Below are 15552 nucleotides of genomic sequence, written 5' to 3'. Positions count from 1 at the left end.
CTTCATCCCACTTTGACCCATGTACAGTCCTCTACACCCCTCTGCCATCCATGTACACTCCTCTACACCCCTCTGCCACCCTTGTACACTCCTCTACACCCCCTGCCACCCATGTACACTCCTCTATACCCCTCTGTCACCCATGTACACTCATCTACACCCCTCTGTACACTCCTCTACACCCCTCTGTCACCCATGTACACTCCTCTACACCCTTCTGTCACCCATGTAAACTCCTCCACACCCCTCTGTCACCCATGTACACTCCTCTACACCCCTCTGTCACCCATGTACACTCCTCTACACCCCTCTGTCACCCATGTACACTCCTCTCCACCCCTCTGACACCCATGTACACTCCTCTACACCCCTCTGTCACCCATGTACACTCCTCTCCACCCCTCTGTCACCCATGTACACTCCTCTACACCCCTCTCACACCCATATACATTCCTCTACACCCCTCTGTCACCCATGTACACTCCTCTCCACCCCTCTGACACCCATGTACACTCCTCTACAACCCTCTGACACCCATGTACACTCCTCTACACCCCTCTGTCACCCATGTACATCCCTGTCACCCCTCTACACCCCTCTGTCACCCATATACACTCCATTACACCCCTCTGCCACCCATGTACTCCCCTCTACACCCCTCTGTCACCCATGTACACTCCTCTACACCCCTCTGACACCCATGTACACTCCTCTACACCCCTCTGACACCCATATACATTCCTCTACACCCCTCTGTCACCCATGTACACTCCTCTACACCCCTCTGACACCCATGCACACTCCTCTACACCCCTCTGTCACCCATGTACACCCCTGTCACCCCTCTACACCCCTCTGTCACCCATGTACACTCCATTACACCCCTCTGCCACCCATGTACTCCCCTCTACACCCCTCTGTCACCCATGTACACTCCTCTACACCCCTCTGACACCCATGTACACTCCTCTACACCCCTCTGTCACCCATGTAGACTCCTCTATACCCCTCTGACACCCATGTACACTCCTCTACACCCCTCTGTCACCCCTGTACACCCCTCTGTCACCCCTCTACACCCATCTGTCTCCCATGTACACTCCTCTACACCCCTCTGTCATCCATGTACACTCCTCTACCCCCCTCTGTCACCCATGTACACTCCTCTACACCCCTCTGTCACCCATATACACTCCTCTACACCCTTCTGTCACCCCTCTACACTCCTCTGTCACCCCTCTACACACCAGTCACCCATGTACAGTCCTCTACACGCCCCTTTCACCCATGTACTCTCCTCTACACCCATCTGTCACCCCTGTACACCCCTCTGTCACCCCTCTACAACCATCTGTCTCCCATGTACACTCCTCTTCACCCCTCTGCCACCCATGTACACTCCTCTACACTCCTCTGTCATCCATATACACTCCTCTACACCCCTCTGTCACCCATGTACATTCCTCTACACCCCTGTTACCCATGTACACACCTCTACACCCCTCTGTCACCCATGTACACTTCTCTACAGCCCTCTGTCACCCATGTTCACTCCTCTACACCCCTCTGCCACCCATGTACACTCCTCTGTCACCCATGTACATTCCTCTACACCCCTCAGCCTCCTATGTACATTCCTCTACACCCCTTTGTCACCCATGTACACTCCTCTACACCCCTCTGTCACCCATGTTCACTCCTCTACACCCCTCTGCCACCCATGTACACTCCTCTACACCCCTATGTCACCCATGTGCACTCCTCTACACCCCTCTGCCACCCATGTACACTCCTCTACACTCCTCTGTCACCCATGTACACTCCTATACACCCCTCTGACACCCATGTACACTCCTCCACACTCCTCTGTCACCCATGTACACTCCTCTACACCCCTCTGTCACCCATGTACACTCCTCTACACCCTTCTGTCACCCATATACACTCCTCTGTCACCCCTCTACACACCAGTCACCCATGTACAGTCCTCTACACGCCACTTTCACCCATGTACCCTCCTCTACACCCATCTGTCACCCATAACCCTCTACACCCCTCTGTCACCCATATACACTCTTCTACACCCATCTGTCACCCATGAACACTCCTCTACACTCCTCTGCCACCAATGTACACTCCTCTACACCCCTCTGTCACCAATGTACACTCCTCTACACCCCTCTTTCCCCCATGTACACTCCTCTACACCCATCTGTCACCCATAACCCTCTACACCCCTCTGCCACCAATGTACACTCCTCTACACCCCTCTGTCCCCCATGTACACTCCTTCACACCCCTCTGTCCCCCATGTACACTCCTCTACACCCCTCTGTCACCCATGTACACTCCTCTACACCCTTCTGTCACCCATATACACTCCCCTGTCACCCCTCTACACACCAGTCACCCATGTACACTCCTCTACACGCCACTTTCACCCATGTACACTACTCTACACCCATCTGTCACCCATATACACTCCTCTACTCCTTTGGATAGGGGATAAGATGTCTCAGGGCCGGAGTACCCCTTTAAGATGGGAATTTGCTTCTACTCCAGACAGTTCCTGACATGGACGGAGGTGTCAGCAGAAAGCACTGTGGTCGTGACAGAAAATAAATCCAAAAAGAAAATAACCTCTGGAGAATACAGCCGCTAATAAATACTGGAAGGATTAAGATTTTTTTTTTTTAATAGAAGTAATTTACAAATCTGTTAAACTTTCTGGCACCAGTTGACGTACAAAAAAAAAAAAAGTTTTCCACCAGAATACCCCTTTAAAGTACTGTGCACAACGTATATGTGGTTTATTGCTGGGGTATGCGTGCTGTTTGACAAAACACGGTGGCAGGGGAAGTCTGACCATGAGGCTATTTGGTAGTAAACAGGTAATAGCATGAGGAACTTATTCTATGACCATTACATTGTTGGGTCTACATCAGGGGTCTCAAACTGGTGGCCCTCCAGGTGTTGCAAAACTTTAACTCCCAGCATTCCCGACAACCATTAGCTGCAGAAAATGTCTGTCTGGGCATGTGCAGGCATGCTGGGAGTTGAAGTTTTGCATCATTGAGGGCCACCAGTTTGAGACCCGTGGTCTATATGCTTATTTTAAAATAGGCGGAAAGTGATGACTGTGTACTGCCGGTGTGAGCTGTGACATCAGCATTCGTGGCTTGTGTGAGGACACACCACTGGTGGAGAGATGTGAGAGCGACATCAGCCACCATAGAGCCACATGGAGCGACATCAGCCACCAGGCCAGTATTTTACAGGCACAGCCTTTACTTTGCCGACCCTGCCGGTATTTTTATATAAAAAATACTGGCAATGCAATGGTCGGTATTTATCCAACCAATCCGACTCCTGGAATGGATCCAGCCAATCAGATTCCCGGAATATTGCACCATATACTATACCAGTGTTTCCCAACCAGAGCGCCTCCAGCTGTTGCAAAACTGAAAACTCCAGCATGCTCGGACAGCCGTTGGCTGTCCGGGCATGCTGGGAGTTGCAGTTTTGCGACAGCTGGAGGCACCCCTGGTTGGGAAACACTGGTTTAGGCTGGGTTCACATCACATTTTTACCATACTACGGATGGAACAGTACGGGAAAAAGTAAACCGTATGCGTTTTTAAACCGTATACTGTTTTTAAAAGTGCATATAGTTCCATCCATTTAAAAAAAAAAAAAAAAACATACGTTTTTGAAAATGGGAGGGATCTTGGGTGGGGACATTAGGGTGCAAATGCACATGTGCAAAGTAAAAACCGTATATGTTTTCACGTATGGAACCGTATACATGTGCGTTTTCCATTGACGTCCATTTAAAAAGAAACGTATGCGTTTGCAGTACGGTTTTTACATCGGAGTCAAAACCGTGGTTGACTACGATTTTGTCTCCAGTTTAATAACCGTACTGCAATCGCATACGTTTTTTTAACATGGAAGTCAATGGGAAACGCACATGTATACGGTTCCATACGGGAAAACATACAGTTTTTCTTTGCACATGCGCATTTGCATCCTAAAGTCCCCACCCAAGACCCCTCCCATTAAAAATGGACAACATTTTCAAAAACGGACGGAACTGTATGCACTTTTAAAAACAGTATACAGTTTAAAAATGCATACGGTTTACTTTTTTCCATACTGTTCCATCCGTTTTTTGCCATACGGTTTTCTTTAGAAAAACGGATTGAAAACAGTCTGGCAAAAACGTGATGTGAACTCAGCCTTAGAGAGGACAGCAGAAGAGACAGCTGGAGCCGGGGGACAGACAAGTACTATCCATGACATGAATAGCACCTGAATAAGAATTGCTGAAGCAGCACAGGGACTACAGAGTGTTAACCCTGAAGTAGGATCATCTGAGAGAGATTAAGAGGTTGTACCCGGCTCTCTCGTACCCCAGCCGGACCAGCAGTGAACTCCATTTACTTTAATGAGCCGACCGGAGTCAAACGGTGACTCCGATCGGCTCATTTTTGACCCGTATGCGGTTTCCTGACCGGACCTAGAACCGTAATTCTGCTGCTTCAGCAGCATCGTGAGTTAACTCTTTCCTTGCTGGGCTCCTGGATGGTATACCTGGGTACACTATGCACCCCAGTATTCTATACAGCTGGCGTAGGTAAGTAGTGATGCTCTGCACCCTGTATACGCTATATATCACTCCTCACCTCCTTACACTCTGTGGACCGGGCGCTCTGCATCCGACCCATGGAGTGGTGCCTGAAGGCAGTAAAAAAAATTGCCACAAGATACAAAAATGATTGTTTCCACACACCAGCAAAAACGCAAGGAAAGAACGCAAGAAAAACTGAATAAACGCAGGAAAAAGCTGTGAGTTTTTCTGGCGTTTTTACTGGTGAACAAAAAACCTCAATGAAATCCGAGTGTCAAAGCAATAGAACAAAATCCCTACGTCCACTTTTCCTGTGAGGTGCAGCTCAGGTGTCCAAATAGAACTGTGTGGAGATTTAGAACTTTGAACAAAATTTATCCTGTGCCTTGCAATTGCACCAAATTTAGACCAACCAAAACAATCTACAAAAAACATGTACCTACAACAAGGATAAATTTCCCCCAATGTATTGTGTGATTGTGTGTATATGTAGTAAAGCTGAGTGTGAGTGTGTGTATATGCAGTAGTTCTGAGTGTGTGTATATGTAGCTGTAGCCGAGTATGTGATTGTGTATATGCAGCAGAGCTGAGTGTGTGATCACGTGTATGTAGCAAAGCTGAGTGTGTGATTGTGTAAATGCAGTAGAGCTGAGTGTGAGTGTGTGTATATGCAGTAGTGCTGAGTGAGTGTGTTTATATGTAGCTGTAGCTGACTGTGTGATTGTGTTTATGCAGCAGAGCTGAGTGTGTGATCAGGTGTATGTAGCAGAGCTGAGTGTGTGATTGTGTAAATGCAGTAGAGCTGAGTGTGTGATTGTGTAAATGCAGCAGAGCTGAGTGTGTGATTGTGTATATGTAGCAGAGCTGAGTGTGTGATTTTGTAAATGCAGTAGAGCTGAGTGAGTGATCAGGTGTACGTAGCAGAGTTGAGTGTGTGCGTGGTCGTGCTTATACATAATCACACATTCAGCTCTGCTCCATACACATGTCGCACACTAATTTCTGCTACATGTACATGATCACACACTCAGCTCTGGTACATGTACACAGTGTTTACCAACCAGGGTACCTCCAGCTTTGGCAAAACTGCAACTCCCAGCATGCCAAGTTTTGCAACACTTGGAGACATTCTGGTTGGTAAACACTGATATAGAGGTAAGGGGACAGATTGTTCAGCAAAATTACATATTTTTTAAACCCAGATATTCTGTGGGAGATTCTCAAAAACTTATGTAATTTCTGTTCCAGCGATATGATTCACACCTTTTTTTTCTCCTCACATTTTCAAAGGTCTCTTGTGCTGCTTTGAAAATATGTGAAAATTCATTTTCGCACCTCAATTTTTTTTTTGCAGCCATATTGGATTTTTTTTGCGCCAAATTTTACATCCCAGAAAATTCTTGCAGAAACATCTCACAAAATATTCCATGGTTTCTAGTGCTCAGTGATAACTGTATAAATAAAACATTTCTGAGCTTAAATGTGAGTGCAGGAGCAGTGACCAAGAAAAAGATAAAATTAAAAAAATATATATGTTTTAAGGCTGATTTATCAGCCTGTATTTGTGGGAGGGGCGGGATTTCGCTATAAGAACCCAGCGGCAGTACCCGAGCTTGACGCCGCGGGTTCGTCACGTGATGTCAGCAAGTCAGCTGACCAGAAGTAGGATGTAGCGTTAGTGCGGGTGGTGAGTATGCCTGTCGGGGCTCCCGGTCCGGCGACTTACAACTACGGGCGGTGAGTATGTGGCGCTGCGGAGACCGGGAGCCGGGGCAACTACATGTTACAAGCATATTCCACATTGCCCGCCGCCCGCAGCCTCTGTTACTATGCGGGCACTCGTGACACGTGACACGCAATTAGCGGCTCTGTCGGATCTGAGGTGGACTACAGGGTAAGTGTAATTTTTCATAGCAATGGTATGGATTCGGCGTGCTGCCGGCACGTTGGGAAGTTGCCACCGGGCGGGACTTCACTATATCGGTTCTTCAGTACACGGGGAGAGCTCTTATCATAAACGCCCCATAACCCATCCCGGTGTCTGCACTGGGTCATTTGGGGAAGCTGCTACGGTTGTTTAGGGTATTTACTCACAGGAGCTGTTTCCTCATGCACAGGGGACATGTTTTCAATGACCTATGGGGTATTGTGAGTTCATAATTGTTGGTTATCTGTACAGCATACTCAGGTCACGTGTTTACATTTAAATCCAGGGTGCAGTCACTTTGTGCAATGTGAATCGGAGTAGCACAGGGGATTGCAGTCTCATAAGTTCGGGGGTCTCCTAATCTTATTGGTATACATTAGTCGTCAGTAGCAAGCACACACACACACACAAGAATAAATATATTATATATATATATATATATATATATACACACACATTTCTACAAATTGCCTTATAAGTACGCTCTTATAGTAATTCTGTGCACACAGACGGTAATGTAGCCGGGCACACGCTTCATTATTCTATGCTATATGGTCATATAGTCGTCGGTGTACACGCTCTTATAATTCAATCTTCGTACACTGTCATATAGTTGGTCACTGCATATTTGTTGGTCACCGCATATATAGTTGGTCACTGCATATATATTGGTCGTTGCATATATAGTTGGTCACTGCATATATAGTTGGTCACTGCATATATTGTTGGTCACTGCATATATAGTTGGTCACTGCATATATTGTTGGTCACTGCATATATTGTTGGTCACTGCATATATTGTTGGTCACTGCATATATTGTTGGTCACTGCATATATAGTTGGTCTGCATATATAGTTGGTGACTGCATATATAGTTGGTCACTGCATATAGAGTTGGTCACTGCATATAGAGTTGGTCACTGCATATATTGTTGGTCACTGCATATATAGTTGGTCACTGCATATATAGTTGGTCACTGCACATATAGTTGGTCACTGCATATATAGTTGGTCACTGCATATAGTTGTTTTTGTGCATACTCATATAATTTGTTCGCTCCAATAATTCTGCGCATACAGCCATATAGTTGTTCTGTGCACATGCCCTCATAAGTGCTGTACACACGTTCGTAGCATTCATACTATACACACATTTGTAGGATTTATACTGTACTCTGTACACACGCTCGTAGGATTCATGCTGTACACATGCTTGTGGCGTTTATACTGTTCACTCGCTTGTAGGATTTATACTGTACACACGCTTGTGCATACTTTTAAGATTCATGCTTGTACCATTTATACTGTACACATGCTTGTACATGCTTGTAGGATTTATGCTGTACACACACTTGTAGGAATTTTGCTGTACACACACTAGTAGGATATGCTGTACACATGCTTGTAGGATTCATACTGTACACGCGCTTGTAGGAATTGTACTGTACACACATTTGTAGATCTATGGGTTTCTCACGCTCGTAGGATTTACACTGTACATGCTTGTTGGGTTGGATTATTTGTGTGTTCATGGGGTTCATGCTGTGCGTGCGCTTGTGACATGTGTGCGGTACGTGCACTGTGGGTTTGTGAGGTTCGCGCACTCGTGGCGTTTGTGCCGCGCACATGCTCGGACAGCGCATGGGGTGTTGCCCTGTGCGCAGGTACGTGGTCTTAATAGTTACTACATGCATGCATATTCTTTGTCATCGGTTGTGATTGGCCACATGTGCGTTTGCTTTGATGGTGCATACACGCATAGTTGGCCTGAGTATACGGTCATCTAGTTTGGTGGTACAGCCACGCAAAGCTGTTATTCAACAATTTCGCACATAGTCGTTCTGTACATCTGTATATAGGCAGGGAGATACATGGTGTAGTTGTTACTGACACGTCTTCAGAACAATAACGCGTTACAGGTGGTGTATACCCATTTTGCCTGCCACGCCAGCAGGGGGGGGTACGTTGCATTATTGTTACTGACACGCCTTCAGCACAACAATAACACGACACATAGGTAGTGTATACCCATTATACCTGCCACGTCTGCAGGGGGATACACTGCATAGTCGTTGTTACTGACACGTCTTCAGAGCAACGACATTACGACACATAGGTGGTGTATACCCATTATACCTGCCACGTCTGCAGGGGGATACATTGCATAGTTGTTGTTACTGACACGTCTTCAGAGCAATGACATTACGACACATAGGTGGGGTATACCCATCATGCCTGCCACATCTGCAGGGCGTTACATTGCACAATTGTTGTTACTGACACGCCTTCAGAGCAACGACGTTACGACACTCAGATTGTGTATACCTATTATACCTGCCACGTCTGCAGGGGGATACATGGCATAATTGTTGTTACTGACACGCCTTCAGAACAACAACGTTACGACACATAAGCGGTGATATACTCATTATTCCTGTCTGTGCGGATAAGTTGCTCTGTGTATCTGTTTATATAGTTTGTTCAGTGCATATGCTCGCTTGTGTAGTTTTTCTAGCCACACGTTTATAGTCTGTTCGGTGTACGCGCTCAAAGCTTTATACATATGCCCGTATAGTTTTGACTGTGTATATGGTCGTGAGTTGTTTGAGCATGTGGTTGTAGTGTTAGTGAGGTGCATCTGGCCTTGATGATTATGCCGGGCTCACGTTATATTTTATGGTCTGCGTGTGGATCAAGAAGTCATGCAAGGCATATATTTTTGGGGCAGGATTGTTCTATTCGGTATAGATTCATAGGTTCATTAGGTACTCGTTTCATGATATTTTGCTGTACTATGTTACGGTATTTAGACCATACACCCGTGTCTGTGATACTGCGCGGGTTTCATGGCTTTGGGCAAATCTGCACAGATAATTCCATGGGTTACCATTTTGTTAACATGGACGAAAATTATAGCTGGGGTTCGGTTTATTACTTGCTAAGTCGACAGGTCAAGCAGGCTTACGACCTGTCTCTGCTTCAGGTTGATGTCGATACTTATAGTTATCTATATTGGTTGAGGCTTTTTAAATGCGGCTGGATCAATCATATCTACAGGTCAGTCCGGGTACTACCTGACACGATTTCAGGTTGGCGTCTATGTTGTTATACGTAGTGTTTTTCAGTTGTGGGGTTATGCACAGTAATATAGCTTTATTTTCCAATATGATTTGTCACGGCTATAAGTCAATCGTGGTCACAACCTGTCTTGGTTTCATGTGGACATCGATACTTGTAGTCATATATGTTGGTTGAGGCTTTAATTCGGCTAGATCAGTCACATCTGCAGGTCAGTCTGGGTACAACCTGACACGACTTTGGGTTGGCGATAATATTTTGTATACATTATGTTTTTTCAGTAGCTGGGTTATGCTACAGGGATAGCTTTATGTTTCCATTCTTAATTGCCATGTCTATAGGTGTATTATGGTTACGACCTGTTTTGGTTCAGGGTGGCGGTCATACTGTTAGTTACAGATTTGGTTGAATCTTTTATTCATGTTCTGGCCTGTCTCGTCTACAGATTGGTTCAGTTGCGACCTGACACAACTTCAGGTCGACGGCAACGTCATCATGTGTCCATATGTTTACTTAGCACTAGGGACATAGCTTGGTTCTGTGTGCTCGGTTTTGTTTGTCTTGACTTAGGTTGACGATGATAGTGGTCACATGTTGGTTGAGTCTCATCATCATGTTGCTGCATAAGTGGTTTCATTGCCGTTAACGTCCACAGGTTGGTTACAGTAGTAACCTGACACAGGATTAGGTTGGTGATTACGTAGTCTTTTGTGTATACACGTTGTTAGCACTTGAAGTTGTGTATACGGGCATAGGGCTGTTCTCTGGGACTTTTCACGTCTGCAGCTCATTGAGAGCTTCCAACGTGTAGCCTAGAATACTTTCACAATGTTTTACATTAGATACTTAGAGGATGTCTCATGTGCCATTTTATTCCTATTTGCATTTATCGGGTTTTGCCACTCTTCTTTGCATCCAGCATAATTCTATCAAAGTATTTCTGTCAGGTATCCAGCGTAATATCACGCGGTCTTGCTCTGACGGGGCGTCATTGTTTGCATTCCATGCCATCAAATCTACCCTGGTGAGTGCACAAGAGGGTGGTTCGCAAGCCCTCTAGCCGTCGGCTGGGTTAGTTAGTTGCTTGGTTAGTTGACGCTTTAGGTAGTTCCCCATTGGGACATCAGGACAGCTTAACATTAGAGGCTGTGTCGTCCTTCAGTTGTCATGGTTTCCTAAGGTTTAGGGGAATTACATGCAGGTGCATGGCCCTAGTTACAATAACTTTGCAGGGATGCGAATAGTTACGTATTGATAATGTATAGCAGATGAAGGTTATTGTCAGGTTATCATCATTCGGTATTCTCCCGAGTCCCACAAGTGTTACTAAGCTTGAGTATTGCAAGCTTCGCTTCCACATGTCAAGGATCCAACGGGATCGGCCGTTGTCATTGTTAGGGGGCGGCACTCACTGGTAAGTTGTCTAACATGTACGTATTCTTGTTAAATTCTTTATAGCGATTCGTCCACTATATCTGGTCATTCCCGTAGCATTGAGGCTGTTGCTCAATGTCACATTGTGGTGTGCCAGCATAGGTGGTTAGGAAATAGGGGTGCTGGGAAGTCGGTGTTATGTGCACTGTACCCCATTCCGTAGTATGTATGGCAGGATGCATTGCAGTCATTGGCCACGGGGTTATTGTGCGGGTTGATAGCGCTTTGTTCTCATTATGAGTTTTGCCCTCTATTTTTCAGGTGTACTCCTACGCGGCAGTATATGGCATAACTCAGACTGCCTAGATAGGTTACAGGATGTAGTAGGGAATAGGAGTTTAGTTAGAGGTTAGTTAGGTAGGCTCGCTATCCGATTGAGCACCGACCAAAAATAATTTTTAATACCATTTTTCAATAATATTTTTTTTTTTTTTTTTATAATTACTTACCGTATTTTTCGCCCTATAGGACGCTCCGGCATATAAGACGCACCCAATTTTAAATGAGGAAAATCTAGAATACAATGTAAAGTACAGCCGTTGGCTGTCCGGGCATGCCAGGAGTTGTAGTTTTGCAACATCTGGAGGTCCGCAGGTTGAGGACTACTGGTATAGGAGGTAATACTCTCGTGTCCCCGCCGCTCCGGACCGGTCACCGCTCGTCACCGCTGCCCTGGATGTCGCCCTCCTTCGCTGTCGACACGTCCCCGGGGTGTGCCCTTCGCTCTGGAATGTCTCTGCTGCCTGGTATCCTCCCTCTCCGTAGCCGCCATCGCGTATTGGAGCGACGACGTGATGACGACAAAGGAGAGCGCCGTTCATGCAGGGGATCCGGGCACGGAGCAGACATCGAGGGGGCCGATAAGGTCCCTCCCAATGCAGCCGGCTTAGTGTCACTTTCGCTTCAGACACGGCGGTCAGCTTTGATCGCCGCGTCTGAAGGGTTAATACAGGGCATCATCGCGATCGGTGATGTCCTGTATTAGACGTGGGTCCCGGCCATTGATGGCCGCAGGGACCACCACGATAGGTGTGTATTCGCCGTATAAGATGCACCAACTTTCCCCCCCCAGTTTTGGGGAAGAAAAAGTGCATCTTATACGGCAAAAAAAACGGTATGCTTTGTACCATATGCACTATATCTCTGCACTTTTTATATCTTTTGTATTGCATGCTCTATATATTCTTGCACTCTGCAGGCTCTGCTCCTATCCATTTGCTTTTAGTATACATCATTCCTGCACACTAATCAATATTCAGTTATAAACTTCTATAAATATATTTTTTTACAAAAATATTTTTTTCCTTGTTGTATATGTTGCATGCACTATTTATTTGTTTTACCATTATACATGTGATCACATCCTTGTCATTTTTTTATGCTTTCATATGCCCCCGGATTATTATTATTATAATCATTATTGCTATTATCTCTAATGTATTTGCATTATTTATAGCCATGTTATTGCCTTCACAGTCCACAGTCAGTTCTCCCACTATAGATTTTCATTCTTTGTATTATTTAGCCCTGGGTCCGATGTTCAGCTTATTTTGTATATCCCTCTATTAGCGGCGATCTGCGGCCATTTTGGGGAAGCTTGTCTTTCCCCCTAGAATTATTTCGTTCACGCATGCGCAGTATGAGTGACTGTGGCCATGTTTTCGTGGCCGCACAAGCTCTATAATGTGAATGCGCGTTGCGTGCTCCATCACACGAGTGCCGCGGTGTCCAACGTCACTTCCGACCCAGCGGCTTACTATTAGGACAGGTGTGTTATTCCTTTTCTATTGGGTCCCTATTCTATAAATACCGTACCTGTAGCCATTATTTGCAGCCAAATTTTTTAACATATATTGATATATATTTATTTTATTGCGTCTATTATGTAAATTTTTAGAATCATGTTCTTTTATTAATAAAAAATATATATTTTCATACATCGATTTGTACTTTATTTGGTGTCGCAGTTACAATGTGTTATGCTTTTGGCGTTTGTAGGTACTGTATTTTTCGCCGTATAAGATGCACTTTTTCTTCCCCAAAACTGGGGGGAAAAAGTCGGTGCGTCTTATACGGTGAATACACCCCTTTCGCGGCGGTCCCTGCGGCCACCAACGGCCGGGATCCGCGGCTAATACAGGACATCACCGATCGCGGTGATGCCCTGTATTAACCCTTCAGACGCGGCGATCAAAGCTGACCGCCGCGTCTGAAGGGAAAGTGACACTAACCCGGCGGTTCAGTCGGGCTGTTCGGGACCGCCGCGATTTCACCGCGGCGGTCCCGAACAGCCCGACTGAATAGCCGGGTTAGTGCTTACAGGACACCGGGAGGGACCTTACCTGCCTCCTCGGTGTCTTCTCCGTTCAGGGATTCCCTGTATGCCGGCGCTCTCCTTCCTCGTCATCACGTCGTCGCGTACGTGCGTCGGCGTGCGTAACAACGTGATGACGGCGACGGAGAGCGAGGATACTCGGCCGGCAGCAGAGACGTTCCGGAGCGACGGGGACACGGCGAAAGCGATGGAGCGACATCCAGGGCAGCGGTGACGGGTCCGGAGCGGCGGGGACACGTGAGTATTACCTCCTATGCAGTGGTCTTAAATCTGCGGACCTCCAGATGTTGCAAAACTACAACTCCCAGCATGCCTGGACAGCCAACGGCTGTCCGAGCATGCTGGGAGTTGTAGTTTTGCAACATCTGGAGGTCCACAGGTTGAAGACCACTATTGGGTTCAAAATCTTTATTTTTTTAGATTTTGCCCCTAAAAATTGGGTGCGTCTTATACGCCGGTGCGTCCTATAGGACGAAAAATACGGTATGTATGTAGAAAGAATAAGTTGCAATATATAGGGGGAAAAAAGAAACATGAGGATTGGGGTGCAGGTGACTACTCCCAATGAAGCAGAGCTGTAGTGTTCTGATCAATCCGGGAGCTGTGTATTCTTCCCCCACCATCACTTTCCTCCTCCTCCTATTCTCAAAAATGAGGAATCCTCCTGCCAGAACACCCAAATCTGTAGATGACGATGGACTTTGTCAGAATTTTACTAATATCTGTATTTATATTTGTATATTCTATTTATTTGTCTTCTATGTTGTAAAGTGACGTTCCTTCCCACCCAAATACCCAGTCCTCAGTATAAAGTCACCGCCCCCCCAAAAAACACCCTACACCCAGAGTTTTCTATACCTTTATTTAATAATAAAAAGCTTATTTCACCCTATAAAACAAATGGATGTAAATGTCCATGTCTACACCTGTCCTCAGAGCAGTGACATTCCGTATGACATCACACATGTGACTTCACAAATGGTGATAGCTGGAAAAAGAGGTGCAGAGCCCCAGAGGCCTTACTCTGAGGACTGCAATCTAGCGAGCACTAGTGTTTCTATATTGTTTCCTTGCGCTTTTTATTTTATCATGATTCGAGGGGACCACATCAGCAGGGATGAGGTCAATTTGGCCTGTAGCATGTGCTGGACAGTTACCATCCTCCTGGGTTCCCTCTTCACCACCGGCCCGAGTTTCTGGTTTGAAATCACCAGCAACCAACCGAGCCGGAATATCACCTCCAGCCACCTGCAAGGGCAGAACGATACCATCAGAGATCTGCCCAGCTTGAATACTACCAGCAGCGACATGAAGTGTCCCATCTGGACGAGGACCAGGATCAGAAAGATCACCCCTGTCCTGGTGAGTAATCAAACCTCTGCCAGCAGCGACATGAAGTGTCCCATCTGGACCAGGACCAGGACCAGAAAGATCACCCCTGTCCTGGGGAGTAATGACACCACTGCCAGCAGCGACACGATCAGCTGGGATTCCATTACCAACAACCTGCAGAGCGGGGCGGCCATCATCAAAAACTATCTTGGCTGGATCAGCACTTATGGTGACCTGATCATCTCCCTGCTATGCTATATCCCCATCGATAACAACCTGCTGGACCGGTTCATAGATGCTGTTGACGATCTGATCTCGTTTGCTAGTACCATCAGTGACCTGCTGTCCTGGATAGACACCACCACTGAATTGGTATTCTGGATCCCCACCATCACCAGCAGTTCCCTGCTTGCCTGGATGAACCCAGTCAATGAGTTGGTGACCTGGATTAGCACCAGCAGCACTATAGAGCTTCTCTACGTGATCTGTAACCCCACCGCCATCAGCTGGATCGACTTCATCAGTGACAGGCTCACCTGGATCGCCATCACACTTCAGCTTCTGACGTGGGTTATGCCAAGGGGGATAGTGACCAGCATCACCGGACCGATGGACTATATTAACTCGGTCAGACAGTTCCTGGGACGGGTCACCATTGCCATCCTAATTGTCAATATCCCCGAGATAAGAGGTGTCATTAACGTCATCACCAGTATACTATGGGTATTCTTCACCAACCTGTATGTATGAACACTGGAAAAGATGAATAAACATTTTTATTTGACAAATATTCCGATTGATGTAATTATTGTTATA

The sequence above is a fragment of the Hyla sarda genome, chromosome 9 (assembly GCF_029499605.1).
Source record: "Hyla sarda isolate aHylSar1 chromosome 9, aHylSar1.hap1, whole genome shotgun sequence".
In the NCBI taxonomy this organism is placed as follows: domain Eukaryota; kingdom Metazoa; phylum Chordata; class Amphibia; order Anura; family Hylidae; genus Hyla; species Hyla sarda.
The sequence above is the reverse complement of the archived record's forward strand: the minus strand, read 5'-3'. Positions refer to the sequence as shown.